Genomic DNA, 14,166 nt, shown 5'->3' with positions numbered 1-14,166 from the left:
GATTTCCACTGCAGCACTGTGACTGAGATTCAACAGCAAGCATCCCAAGAGAGTAAGGGGAAAGTGCTTGGCCTTTTTCTGATACAACCTCAGAAGTCACAGGGCTTCACTTTCATTGTACTCTCTCGTTTAAAGAAGTTACAATTATCCACCCAGGTTCAAGGGGAGGGGACATAGCATTTACCACTCAGTGGGAAAGTTGTTAACATCACATTGTAAGAATGGCATGTAGGATAGAATATATTGTGGTGGGCTTCTTTGTAAAATACAGTCTGCCCCATTCTCCATTTGTTTATTCATTTGTTTATATCAATATGGACTCATGGATTCCAATTTTACATAATCGGTTGTAATCCGTTACTATCATTATTTATTTTGATGCTCAAACTGTCCCACATTTGACTATTGGGAGCCTCTTCCAAGGTGGTAGCTGTATTCTTTTGACATGTTGCCATTATTTTTTGCGCATTTTCTTTGGTGGAAGGTGGTACATATAAACCATGATCTGGGTACTTGGTGTGCTCATTGCTACCAGGCTGTCATTGTCTCTAGGTCCTCTTATAGATAGAGCTAGTCTGTAAGAGGGCCTAGAATAAACACACACACACACACACACACACACACATAGATAAATACATTTCCCCATCTCTCTGAGTATAAATGTTAAAAAACATGGGTTCATATCAAAACCTCCAATTTCAACTCAGAATCTTGGGGTTCAGTCTGGTCTTGCTCCTTTCCATGATTTTTCTATATTCTCCAACAGTAAGAAACCTGGTGTTTATTATCTTCAATATAATCCTCACTTATTTGCTCAATTAATATAACCAGTCTCGCAAATACGCTAGCTTCTCTCCTCCACCTACCACCCCTGCACCCTGCCACCAGCACTCTGCATTCTCAGATATCAGCAGGCACGTTGCCAATGTGCTTCAATGTGGCATCCTATACTGCTTCAACAACCCATATGTTTGGGCACTAACAGGCACACCTCCAGTGCATCTCTGTGCAGCTCCCCTCTTCTCCCCCTTACCATCCCATGCCCTTGGGTGCCACTGGGGATAATACTGACATCCCTCCATATAGCACCTCCTGTATCCCTCCCTAGCACTATATCCTCAGGCACCAGCAGGCATACCACTGATGTGTCTCCACGTGGCAGCTCTCTTCACTGCCACTGACTCCTCCAAGCTTGGAAGGGAAGATGGAAAGGGAAAGTAAGCAACTGTGTTTTAACATGATTGAAACTGGCCAATACGTGGTCCAGAGTCCTCTGTCTTTGAACATCCACACTAGCTCCTTTTTAATCATTTAAAAATGCAAACTTGATCTTGCTGTTCTGTTTCTTAAAACCCTTGGGTGATTTCCCGGCCCTAAGGCTAAAATCCAAAAACTCTAATATGACCTACAAGACCCTACATAATTTGACCAACCGCCTATTTTTTCCAGTATAATCTCTGTTTTATTTCTCTGGGTTCAGTCAGTTTCCCAGAGCAGAGTCTTCCAATCTCCAACTTGGAGTGTGTAAACTTTGGCTGCCAGTATTTTGGGGAACTGAGCCAAGGAAAGGGCCCGGAGGTCTCAATGATCAGAATGCAGACTTTAACTTAATCCCTAGTTTCAGAATGTCATCTCATGGTTGGTTTAAGTGTCTCATCCTTTACTCAGATGGAGGAAGGGATCTGGGAACTAGCTGCTCCTTATAAATATGTTCAGTCAATCATCCTGATTCCAACTGCATACTCCCATTTTCAGAGATACCTGGTACATTTAATTCTTGAGACCTTTGGGGTTTGCAGTACAAATAGCTTCCTTAGGTTTCAGCTTTCTCTAGTCTGCTAAATTAGTTACTACTCGTTTATCCATTTTCTAGTTTCCACATTTTGTTCGAGGTAGGTGGGGGGAGGGTGTTGTCTTGCCTGTTGTAGCCTCTCTTCCCATTTCTTTTGTCCTCATGGTGTTTGGCCTTTTAATTCCTTTACTGTCTTTTTTGTGGGGTCTCAGGAAGGAGCTAAGTGCATGTGTTCAATTCACCAAAGTTAACTGGAAGTGGAGTTGTCTTAAATAGCAAACACCCTGGTTCCTTTTAAAGCAGATTCCATGAACACAAATTGGATTTCATAGAATCATGAAATATTATATTATAATTAGAAACACTCATTCAGCCCAGTGGTTCTTTTTTTTTAATAGACTTGATTTTTTAGAGCAGTTTTAGGTTTACAACAAAATTGAGAGGAAGATACACACATGCATAGCCTCCCCCATTACCAACATCCTCCACCATAGTATTAGTACATTTGTTACAATTGATGAATGTACGTTGGTTGACACATCACCACCCAGAGTCCATAGTTGACCTTAGGGTTCACTCTTGGTGTTGTGCGTTCTATGGGTTTGGTCAAATGTATGATGACATGTATCTGTTATTATAATAACAATCAGAGTATTTTCACTGCCCTAAAAGTCCTCTGTGCTCTGCGTTCATCTGTCCCCACCCCCACCTCCGGAGATCACTGATCTTTTTACTGTCTCCATAGTTTTTCCTTGTCCAGAATGTCATATAGTTGGAATCATACAGTATGTAGTCTTTTCAATTGGCTTCTTTCACTTAGTAATATGCATTAAGCTTCCTCCATGTCTTTTCATGGCTAGACAGCTCACTTATTTTTATTTATTTTTTAAAAACATTTTTAAAAATATTTATTTATTTATTTGGCTGCGTTGGGTCTTAGTTGTGGCTCACGGGATCTTCGTTGCCATGTGCGGGATCTTCATTGCGGCATGTGGGATCTTCATTGCGACATTCAGGATCTTTAGTTGCAGCATGCGGGATCTTTAGTTGCAACATGCGAACTCTTAGTTGCAGCACGTGGGATCTATTTCCCTAACCAGGGATCGAACCTGGGCCCCCTGCATTGGGAGTGCAGAGTCTTAGCCACTGGACCACAAGGGAAGTCCCAGCTCATTTATTCTTAGTGTTGAATAATATCCCATTGTCTGGATGTACCACTCCTTGTCTTTTTACCACCAGGTACCTCTTTTATTATATATTCACCTTCCCTCACCAAATACCCATATTTGAAAAGAGTTAGACTTCCAAAACTCAGTTTGAGAAACTATGGTCTAGTCAGAGCCCTCATTTTACAGATGAGACTGAGCCCCAGAAAGGAGAGGTGATTCGCCAAAATCTCACAACTACTGATGGGGTTCAGGGCAGGCCATCCCAAGATGTGCCACTTTGGCATGCGGATTATTTTGAGCTGAAAACAATCAAGGCCCAAAAGCCTCAGGAAGAACTTTTGAGCTCTCCTCTAACTGCCTAAAAGAATTTACATAGAGGACCTGTTCTAGGAAGGGAGATATCACCACGGATAACTACAGCATAATATGAACTAGGTGTGGAGGGCAGGGAGGAACCTAGCAAAGTCTGTTAAAATTTCCCTCTGTGTCCCACTGTTTCTGTTTGGCCCAGCAATCGTTTGTTTACAAACATTTGCTCTTTTTCATCTTCCTGTGAATTGCCTTCCTTCCCTTTGAAGTCCCAGACCCCTACCCCCTTCTCCTTAGTCCAGGATGACACATATACCCTATTTTACCTGACTGTCCTGTGGGCCTCATAGTCCTACGGAGCCCACATATGCACAAAATTAAATCTGATTTTCTCCTCCTATTAATTTGTTTTATGTCATTTAAATTATTTGACCAACTAAAAGAACCAAGAGGGGAAGAGGGAAATATTCTCCTCCCTGACACTAATGAGGGGCCACGTTAGGATGTGAACCCAGGTCTCCTGCCTTTTGCTCTAGTGCTCCTTTTAGATCTGTGATATAAGATTTATGTTCCCCCAAACTGATAAGCAGGTGAGGGAAATCTTTCCTTCTGGCTCCATGCAGTGGTTTTTTCTCAGCAGTATCATTCGTGGCATTGAAACATTACTTCTTCTGGTGCCTAGGAGGAAAAACTGCCTCCCTCCCATCTTGAGGGCCACAGAGGGCTAAACACACTGGGAATCACTGGAGCTTTCTCAGGGCCCTGGGGGAACTGTTTGCTTGAAATGTAATAAAGGTTCCTCTCCACCAAACATGGAGAAAAAGCAATGCTGGAAACACGGCAGAGTCAGCGTGGGAGGTCTTGTCTCTCCTAGTCAACCAACCAATCGTCAGGGATAGATTAGACTCCTACTGTGAGCTCTTCTATGCTAGAAGTTACCAAGGATACATAGGCTTTGCCCTGAAGGGATTTATGATCAAATTGCAGAGACAAAAGGTTCCATCCTCTCAACCTCTCTGAAGGCACGGCCTTTGTCTTCCCCATTTCTAGCCGGCCTCAGTGCACCTGGCCTCCTTCTGGATACATGTTCGTTATCTATGGTTTGATTAAAGCTTCTTTGTTGCACTATTTCCTCTCCTACAAATGAGGAGGCTAACGATAAAACCCCTACTGTTTGTATAGGCTTTGTAGTTTACCTGATCTCAGTTAATCTTCTATCTTATCTTTTTCCTCAGCTGCTTTGTACACAAATGTTATTGATTCCCTCCAGAGGCAGCCATGTGTGGTGGAATAAACAGCATTAAAACTGGGGTTTTAGCACATACCCCTTCAAATAACTATCTGAGTGTCGTTAGGCAAGATGCTCCCTCTCCCCGGGCCTCAATTTACCTACATGCAGAAGGAGGAAAGGGTTTGGATTCCACAGAATCTGAGGCCCCTTCCAGTTTCTAATTTGAGTGCAGCGCCATTGTGTGGTTTTTGCTGTGCGTGTTGTTCCAAACCAAAGGGCAGGGACAGGATGCAGTCTGATAACCAGGGACAGAGGAGGAGTGGTTGAGCAGCTTTGCACATTTGTGGGTGCCTCGCTCCCCGTCCTTAGATTTCCCAGGCTGTTTAAGTTCACGATCCCAGGGCACTGCTTGTCCGCCCCCTGCCATACACGCCATGCCATTCAGGGTTTCTTTCCCAGGGTCTGCTTTGAAGCCAGAGGAAGATTTTCAGAGCTCTCGAATCTTCTTACTTCTTGCCCTCTTGACATCTGAGGCCTGAAAAGAACTTGGGTTGCCTGCCTAGGCAGGCTTCCGGAGGCCACAGGCTTCTGTCTTCAGGGGCTGGGGGCAGGAGGATGCCCGAGCGAGCGCAGGCAGTCATTGTTTGGGTATTGACTCAAAGGAGCCAGAGACACAATGCACAGGAAAAAGGATGAGCTCATGACGGCTAAATGAAAAGATTCTTATCTTGGAAACAGCGGTTTCTTATGCAAAACAGGGGGCGGCAATGTGATTGTGCCCCACGGAGTACATTCAACAACAGGGATTTCAAATGAAGAAGCTGTTTTGCATACCTACGGGAGCGGCAATGGGCCAGATTGTTCATTAATTAAAAAGGGGGGGCGGGTGCTGAAAAACCCACGCTCGCACTTGCTGCTGAACCGAAATAATTCATTTGCCTTCCTCTCAGTCCCAGTTGATCAGCTGGGAGACAAATGTCGTTTTTTCAACCGTAGCCACCTCTGGAGAAGGGAGGGGAGGGCAGAGGGGGAGGGAGGACGGGAGAAGGTATGGGCGGGGAGGGGAGCGCGTCACAGATAACTGGAATAGCGGTGATCTTTCAACCATTTCCACTTGGTGGTGTTCAAATGTATTGTACAGAGGTGGGTGGCTTTTTTGTTGCCTTCTCCCCCCCCCCCCCCGCGCCCCCAGGAGATTTACCTTCCTAGTTCTGTTTGATTTCATATGAAAGAAGTCTAAGCGAATCCCCATTGATGGGGTGGAGACGAAAGAAAAGAAGAGGGTGGGAAAGGGAGAAGCTAGGAATGTGTCCCTTAACTACAGTCCCCCTTTTCCCCAACTCTGACATGTGGTCCCCTGAGTGGATGGACCAGAGCTGTGGCTGTCCCGGAAATTCCAGAATAGAGGTCACCCACTGAATGGGTAATGTCACAAGTGGAGAGCAGGGTTGAGTGTGGTTGCAGGTGGGAGGCAGTAACCCCTCCCACGTAACTTTCCTACCAGCCAGACTGCTCTCCTTCTACTGCACATCATCTTTTGATTTAGGAATAAGATTGGTTATCATTTATCAAGCACTTTCATATACATTACTTCCTATGTTATGTCCTATCACTATGTTACACCTGGCGTCAGGCACTTTCACTTATGTTACTTATTTGAGCTTCTTAGTTACCCAGGGAGATAACTGGGTATTATTGCTCCTGTCTTAGAAATGAGGAAACTGTGGCTCAGACACATTAAGTGGGTCACCCAAGGTCACAGAAGTTGGAAATAACAAAGCTAGGATTTGAACCCACATCGGTCTGATGTCAAAACCTGTGCCCTAAACTACTGTGCAACGCTGACTCTCCTCCCTTTCCTCCATTCTTCCCTACTGTTAGTCAAAAGGCAAACCTCCCAAGGATGGCATTCTGGCAAGCAGGGCAAGGATGGAGGTCCTTCCTGAATGTGCGACATTCCCCCCAAACACGCATACCTTCAGTATGGAAGACAAGCTTGGTAGACCTTTTCTCTACCATAGGCTCACAATATGATTCATGTTTTTTAAAGTCCAGTTTATGGAGGTATAATTTTCATACAGTAAAATTCTTTCTAAAGTGCTGTTCAATGAGTTTTGACAAACGTCTACTGTTGTGTCGCCACCAACACAATCAAGATATAGAATATTTTCATTACCTCCCAGAAGTTCTCTGAGCTCCTTTGCAGTCAATCCCTTGCCCCTATACCCAACCTTTGGCAACCACTCATCTATTTTCTATTTCTGTAGTTTTGCCTTTTCCAGAATATTGTATAAATGGAATCATATCATATGTATACTTTTGAGTTTGACTTTATTTAGCATAATGCTTTTGAGATTCATCCATGTTTTAGTTCAGTCCTTTTCATTATCAAGTAATATTCCACAGTATGATTGCACTATAATTTTATACATTCATCAGTTGATAGACATTTGGGTTGTTTCCAGCTTGTAGTGATAATTAATAAAGCTGCTATGAATATTTATATACAGGTTTTTACATGAATATATATCTTCATTTCTCTTGGGTAAATAGGAGTTGATTGCTGGGTTATAGGGTAAGTGTATACCTAACAACAACAAAAAATCCCTGCCAGACTTTCCAAAGTGGCTGTACCATTCTGAATTCCCTTAGCAATGCATGAAAGTTCTAGTTGCTCTGCATCCTTGCTAATACTTGGACGGTCTTTTTAATTTTAGTGATTCTAATAGATGTGAATGTTAGCTGACTGTAGTTTGACTTTGCATTTGCCTAATGAGTGATGATGTTGAGGGTCCTTTCATGTGCTTATTTGCCACCTGTGTCTCTTCCTGGGTGAAGTATCTATTCAAGTCATTTGCCCAATTTTTAATTGGGTTGTTTGTGTCCTTATGATTGAGTTTTGAGTTCTTTATATAGTCTGGGTATATGTCCCTTATCAGATGTGTGTTTTGCAAATATTTTCACCCAGTCTGTGGCTCACCTTTCATTTGCTAAGCCTACCTTTGGAAGAGCAGAAGTTTGTCATTTTGATGCAACTTAGTGTATTAATTTTTCTCTTCTATTGTTCATTCTTTCTTTGGTCGTATCTAAGAAATCTTTGCCTAACCAGAAGTCACAGTTTTCTTTTTGAATATGTTTTATTCTAGAAGTTTTATAGATTCAGCTTTTACATTTATGTCTATGATCCATTTTGAATTAATTTTTGTATATGTATATGATATGAGGTAAGGGTTGAGGTTCATTTTTTGGCACATAGATGTCAAATTGTCCTGGTGCCATTTTTAAAAAAAAAATAAGTTTATTTATTTTGGCTGCATTGGGTCTTCATTGCTGTGCGCGGGCTTCTCATTGCGGTGGCTCCTCTTGTTGCGGAGCACCGGCTCTAGGCATGCAGGCTTCAGTAGGCGTGCGGGCTTCAGTAGGCGTGCGGGCGTCAGTAGTTGTGGCACGTGGGCTCATTAATTGTGGCTCGTGGGCTCTAGAGCGCAGGCTCAGTAGTTGTGGCGCACGGGCTTAGTTGCTCCACGGCATGTGTGATCTTCCCGGACCAGGGCTTGAACCCGTGTCCCCTGCACTGGCAGGAGGATTTTTAACCACTGTGCCACCAGAGAAGTCTAAATTACACTGATTGATCTTCACATGTTTAACCAGTCTTGTATTTCTGGGATAAACCTTACTTGGTCATGAGGTGTTATCCTTTTTATGTATTGCTGAATTCGATTTGCTGATAATTTGTTGAGCATTTTTTGGCCTGTGTTCACAAAGGATATTGGCCTATAGTTTTCTTATAACACCTTTGTCTGGTTTGGTATTTGTCTGGATTGCGTTTTGAATTGGAGTTATTTTTCAAGCGGAGGGACTGAATTTAGGGCTGGTCTGATGCAACAGTGTTATAAGAAGGCCAAGTTTCTCAGAGGCACTCAGTTTGCCTTCCTTTACTCTGCTGAGACACACTACTGACCTTCCCACAACTGCAGATGGTGCTGGACCCTCAATAGTCCCTGTGCTGCTCAGAGCGCTGGAATTTTCTGTCTCCCTTCTCTGCTCCATTTCCAAACCAACAACATGATGCACAAAACAATAGAGACCTGCTCCCTATGTGTAATATTTACCTAATCAGTTACATCAAACATCAGAGGCCCAAGAGACCCGTAGTCATATCTCTGTCTATGCTTCGGGTCAACTTGAATGCGCTCCAGGGGTGCCTGTGCACATGGTCACCAGGATGCAAGGGATGTCGAGGGAAGATTGCATCCAGCTTGTGAATGGGAGCACTTTCAAATCATCACCTGTACTTAGCAAAGGTTTGAGAGTTCTCTGTAGTATCCTAAGTATTTACCAAGCATTCTGATGCTGAGTAATGATTACAGCCGTACATAAAATAGAAAGATTAGAGTCTCAGTTCCCTGCTTAATATGTAAATGTATCCAGTTATGTGTGAGTGCTTTTAATGAAGTAACTTGCACTTCTGTTTCCTACACTGAGAGTGATTGATGCAAAAAACACTCTATAACCCCATCAGAAATTAGCAGCCCTTTGAAAGGGCTCTGTGGTGCTTGCCTGGCCTGGGGCTAGGAGGCAGTAGGAATGGGTTTTAGCCCTGGCTTTACAGTTAATTTCCACTTTTTTGGGCAACAGGAAGTAGACTGCCTTATCCCCAACTGAGCTCAGAGAATTGTTGGTGATGGATTGTGAAAGAATTCCACTCACTTATTTACTTTAGATTGGTTCTCATTCCAACACACAGGAATGGATAATAAAAATAGTAGCTACCACGTGCTGTGCTAAGTGCTTTGCTTATATCATTTCCTTCAATCATCATACCAATCTTGGAAGAGAGGAATTAATATACCCCTGCTTCATAGATGGAGAAACTGAGGTTCAGAGAAGATAAGTCCTTTGCCCAACCTCACCTTGGTAAGTTAACAGCTAGGCTGGGATTGGAATTCAGATTTCCATGGCTACACCTCACTGTCTCCCAATACCGAGGATGCTGACATCTGTCTGAATTTTCTCACATACCCGTAACGGGATGAGCTTGGAAGGACAAGGAGTGTTCTGTGTGTCTGTGATGAGGACCTAGTTGCAGACAGTGACTAGGGTTGAGCACTTCCTTCTGCACCCTACCACACACACACTGTTCCCAGTCTTTCAGGAGAAGGGCCATGATTTGAAGTGCATCTCTTCTGAAGTCTGGCTTAAGAAGCATGAATGAGTTCCACCTGCTATCTCTGTAGCAGAGAAAGGTCTTTCTCTGCAGAGGCCTCTCAGTGGCTGTGGGAATGCTGCTCTACTGAGTGTCTCTAATTGGAAAACAATTATATATAGCACTTATTAAGCACCAGACACTTCTCTAATCCCTTTATACATAGTAATTCCTAGAATCCTTATAACAGTCCTGTGAGAATCCTTATTATTCCCATTTCACAGATGAAAAAACTGAAGCACAGAGATGTTAAATAATTTGCCAAAGTCTCCCAGCTAATAAGAGGCAGCTCTGGGATTTGAACCCAGAGAGTTTGGTAACTCTAGACCTGTGCTGGTCCATGGTAGCCACTAGCCATATGTAGCTATTTAAGTTGAAATTTAAATGAATTAAAATGAAATAAAATTTAAAATTCAGTTTCTCAGTCATACCAGCCACATTTCAGGTGCTTAACAGCCACACGTGGCTAGTGGCTACCATATGGGATAGTGTATTTGTAACACATTTCCATCATCACAGAGAGTTATATTGTGTAGCACTCAGCTAGATTCTGTGCTTTTAAATGGCTAAAAGGCATTTAAATGGTATGGCCCTCTCAGAGAACAACCTGAGTACAGCTCCCTTTGTTCCTGGCTTGGTCTCCTCTTAACTTTCTCTCCAATTTTCTGTCCCATTCCCGCCCCCCACCCCCTTTTTTTTTTAGCTTGACTGGTGAAAGGGGAGTATTTTCAGCCCCTTTAAAAACTCTGAGCTAAGTCTTGTCTGCTGACTCACTCCCGCTGCCCCCTCCACCACCCCAACCAGGCTCACCTGACCTCAGACCCCTACTTAGGCTTTGATGTTTGAAAAGCCACAGCCTCTGCTCGGGACTTTGTGTTAAGACTGCAGACCCCTCTGGAAGCCTCAAGTCATGGCAGTGAAAGGAAAGATGCCAAGTGGGTGTTGGCTGTTAAGCCCCTTGCTACTTCTGTCTCTAGACCTTGGCCCTTATCAAATCAGTGCTGCCTACAGGAGGAGAAAAAAATAAAGGAGCTTCCAAAGAAGTGTCAAAGTCTGCAGCAGCTCTCCTCCGCTACACTGATTTATAGGCAATACCACAAAATTCCTCAGGACTGGGGCCAGCAGTCAAGTGATGGACAGTGATTACCAAAGGAGATTTTTGTGGGTTTTCAGAGGCCTAACGAAGTAGGGTCCTCCTTATTAGCAGGTGGCTATCTATAGGGAAACAGACAAAACTCTATGTCCCTCCACCCCTAAAATAAATCTTCCTCTGGACCTTGCAGGAAGTCTGTGATGTTTCCTCCCCTTCAAAGTGAGTGTGCTGTTGAGTCGTTGGCCAACACATCATGTCAACGTCAGTGGGGCAGAGTGTTGCCTGTTCTCACCCCGCAGGGCCCTGAGATGAGGGTGGGGATGTTTTGATGAGTGGGGAGTAGTTTGCTGAAAAGTTATAAATACGCCAGACACACTCCAGTTACTTCTCTCTTTAGCCTGTGGTCCTGTCTGTAGGTTCAAATTCAGTTGCAAGGAAGGTTTGCAAGGGTTCTTCAGCAGCACAATGCCTCTCATAAATGGATATTTCTCAGGGTCTGCCAGGACCAGAACTTCGAGAATGATAATGACAAGTTTTCAAAAAGAATGGGGAGGCCACGGAATGGTTATCTGTGGCTAGGTCTTGGCATCTGTGGTTGATACAGCAGGTGCTTTGCTGTCATGTTGACAGGAGGTGAGGGAGCGTGGTGGCAAGTATCCTACCAAGTACCCAGCACCTGGGTGAAAGGTGACTTGGAGAGACTATGTCTGAGTCAGGGTTGTCCCCTCTCCTCGTTCTTATTCTTGGAAGCAACCTGTTGCCCTCATGTGTGTTGTTATGAAACTTTTCAAGGCGAGAAACAACAAGTGCTGGCAAGGATGTGGAGAAAAGGGAACCATCACGCACTGTTGGTGGGAATGTAAATTGGTGCAGCCACTATGGAAAACACTGTGGAGGTTCCTCAAAAAACTAAGAATAGAACTACCACACAATCCAGCAATTCCACTGCTGGGTATTTATCTGAAGAACACAAAAACACTAACTAAAAAAGATACATGCACCGCTATGTTCATTGCAGCATAATTTACAGTAGCCAAGATATGGAAACAACCTAAGTGTCCACTGGCAGATGAATGGATAAAGAAGGCGTGGTATATATATATACACAATGGGATATTACTCAGCCACAAAAAAAAGAACAAAATCTTGCCATTTGCAGCAACATGGATGGACCTAGAGGGTATTATGCTAAGTGAAATGTCAGACAGAGAAAGACAAATACTGTATGCTTTCACTCATATGTGGCATATAAAAAAAAATCAAACAAGACAAAAACAAAGGCATAGATACAGAGAACAGAGTAGTGGTTACCAGAGGGGTGAGGGTGAGGGCAAAATGGGTAAAGGGGATCAACTGTATGGTGATGGATGGAAACTAAATTTTTGGTGGTCAGCATGCTGATATACAGAAGGAGAAAACATAATGTTGTACATATGAAACATATAATGTTACCTCAATAGAAAATAAATCTAGGGCTTCCCTGGTGGCGCAGTGGTTGAGAGTCTGCCTGCCGATTCAGGGGACACGGGTTCGTGCCCCGGTCCAGGAGGATCCCACGTACCGCGGAGTGGCTGGGCCCGTGAGCCATGGCCGCTGAGCCTGCGCGTCCGGAGCCTGTGCTCCGCAACGGGAGAGGCCACAACAGTGAGAGGCCCACGTACCACAAAAAAAAAAAAAATAAATTAAAAATAAATAAATAAATCTAAAAAAAAAAACTTTTCAAAATGCCTTGCTGGCCCATCTGTATAGAAATAATGAGCTCTCATGCCTGATTGGTCAGCTGCAGTTGATAGAGCATTTTTGAGCCCTTGGTCTGTCTTTACTCTCACCTGCTGTCTAGGAAGTTGGGAGGATGACAGTATCATCTCCATTTTTTTTTTTTTTTTTTTAGCCTCACTGTGCAGCATGTGTGATCTTAGTTCCCTGACCAGGGATCGAACCCATGCCCCGTGCAGTGGAAGCAGGAAGTCCTAACCACTGGACCTCCAAGGAATTCCCCATCTCCATTTTTTTTTTTTTTTTTTTTTTGTGGTACACGGGCCTCTCACTGCTGTGGCCTCTCCCGTTGCGGAGCACAGGCTCTGGACGCGCAGGCTCAGCGGCCATGGCTCATGGGCCCAGCCGCTCCGTGGCATGTGGGATCTTCCCGGACTGGGGCACGAACCCGTGTCCCCTGCATTGGCAGGCGGACTCTCAACCACTGTGCCACCAGGGAAGCCCATCCCCATCTCCACTTTAATGGTGAGGAGATGGAGGCTGAGAGAGGCCTCAAGGTTTCTTTGCAAGGTAGTGTTTGAAAGGTGCCTGACTGGAATCCCAGACATCTGGCTATCTTTCTGGTTCTCAAAGGTTCTAGTAAGCCCATCCTGCTGTCTCCTTTGCTTTTGGGAGAAGGTAGAGAAGTTTGGTTGCTGGGAAGGGGAGGCACCACAGCTGGCATGATGTGCTTCTTCATGGCATTGAGGTGATTATAGGGTTGACAGCACTAGTAGCTTCTGTAGGCTGTCTTCTGCCTCACTTTTTTTTCCTTAGCTCCTCCCTTCTAGCCCAGTCTCTCTTTCCCTGGAGTCAGAAAGCCCCTCTAAAACCATGCAATCCAGATTGGGACTTGAACCCACGGTCTTTTAATTCAGATCACACACCTGGTCTCAGGACTTAATGAAGCTTGGGTTCTTTATGTCTCATCACAGAAAGAATTCAGTGAGAGACAAAGTGATAGGTAAGAAGTAGATTTATTTAGAGAGATACACATTCCATAAAGGGAATGTCATCCATCTCAAAAGGTGAGAATGGCCCTTGGAGAAACACACTCCACAGAGTGTGGGCCATCTTAGAAGGTGAGAGGCCCCAAAATATGGGGTGGCTAGATTTTATGGCCTGGGTAATTGCATAGGCTAATGAGTGGAAGGATTATTCCAACTATTGATATTTTGGGGGAAGGGGTGGGGATTTCCAGGAATTGGGTCACGGCCCACTTTTTGGCCTTTTATGGTTAGCCTCTTCAGAGGCTGTCATAGCACCTGTGGGTGTGTCATTTAGCATATGCTACTGTATTACAACGAGCATATAATGAGGCTCAAGGTCTACTGGAAATCGAATCTTCCGCCATCTTGTACCTAGTTGGTTCTAACCAGTTTTTGTCATGTCCTATGGCTATGTCATTCTTTTAAAGGTTGTGCCCTGTCCCCTTCCCTGCTGTTTCACCTCCAGCATAACCCACCTCCCACCACTGGCCAAAGTCCAGCGAGGACAGCATAGATGCAGGAATCAGGGAATGTTCTGTGCTGCCCTGTCTTCTATCTTCCTGAGCTAGATGTCCAGCATGCCTTGCTGATTTCTGATGCTTATGGGGATTAAGCCATCCTT

The 14,166-nt window shown here is 44.2% G+C and overlaps 1 non-coding gene across 1 annotated transcript; it reads right to left on the bottom strand.

Annotated features, from left to right (window-relative positions):
- Nucleotides 1-2,880: 2,880 nt before the first annotated feature.
- On the bottom strand, nucleotides 2,881-2,953 carry TRNAG-CCC (transfer RNA glycine (anticodon CCC)). Its single transcript has one exon. It is a non-coding gene; the product is annotated as a tRNA-Gly (tRNA).
- Nucleotides 2,954-14,166: the final 11,213 nt, after the last annotated feature.

The sequence above is a fragment of the Pseudorca crassidens genome, chromosome X (assembly GCF_039906515.1).
Source record: "Pseudorca crassidens isolate mPseCra1 chromosome X, mPseCra1.hap1, whole genome shotgun sequence".
NCBI classification, from domain to species: domain Eukaryota; kingdom Metazoa; phylum Chordata; class Mammalia; order Artiodactyla; family Delphinidae; genus Pseudorca; species Pseudorca crassidens.
Note: the sequence above shows the minus strand (reverse complement) of the source record. Positions and strands in the feature narration are given on the sequence as shown.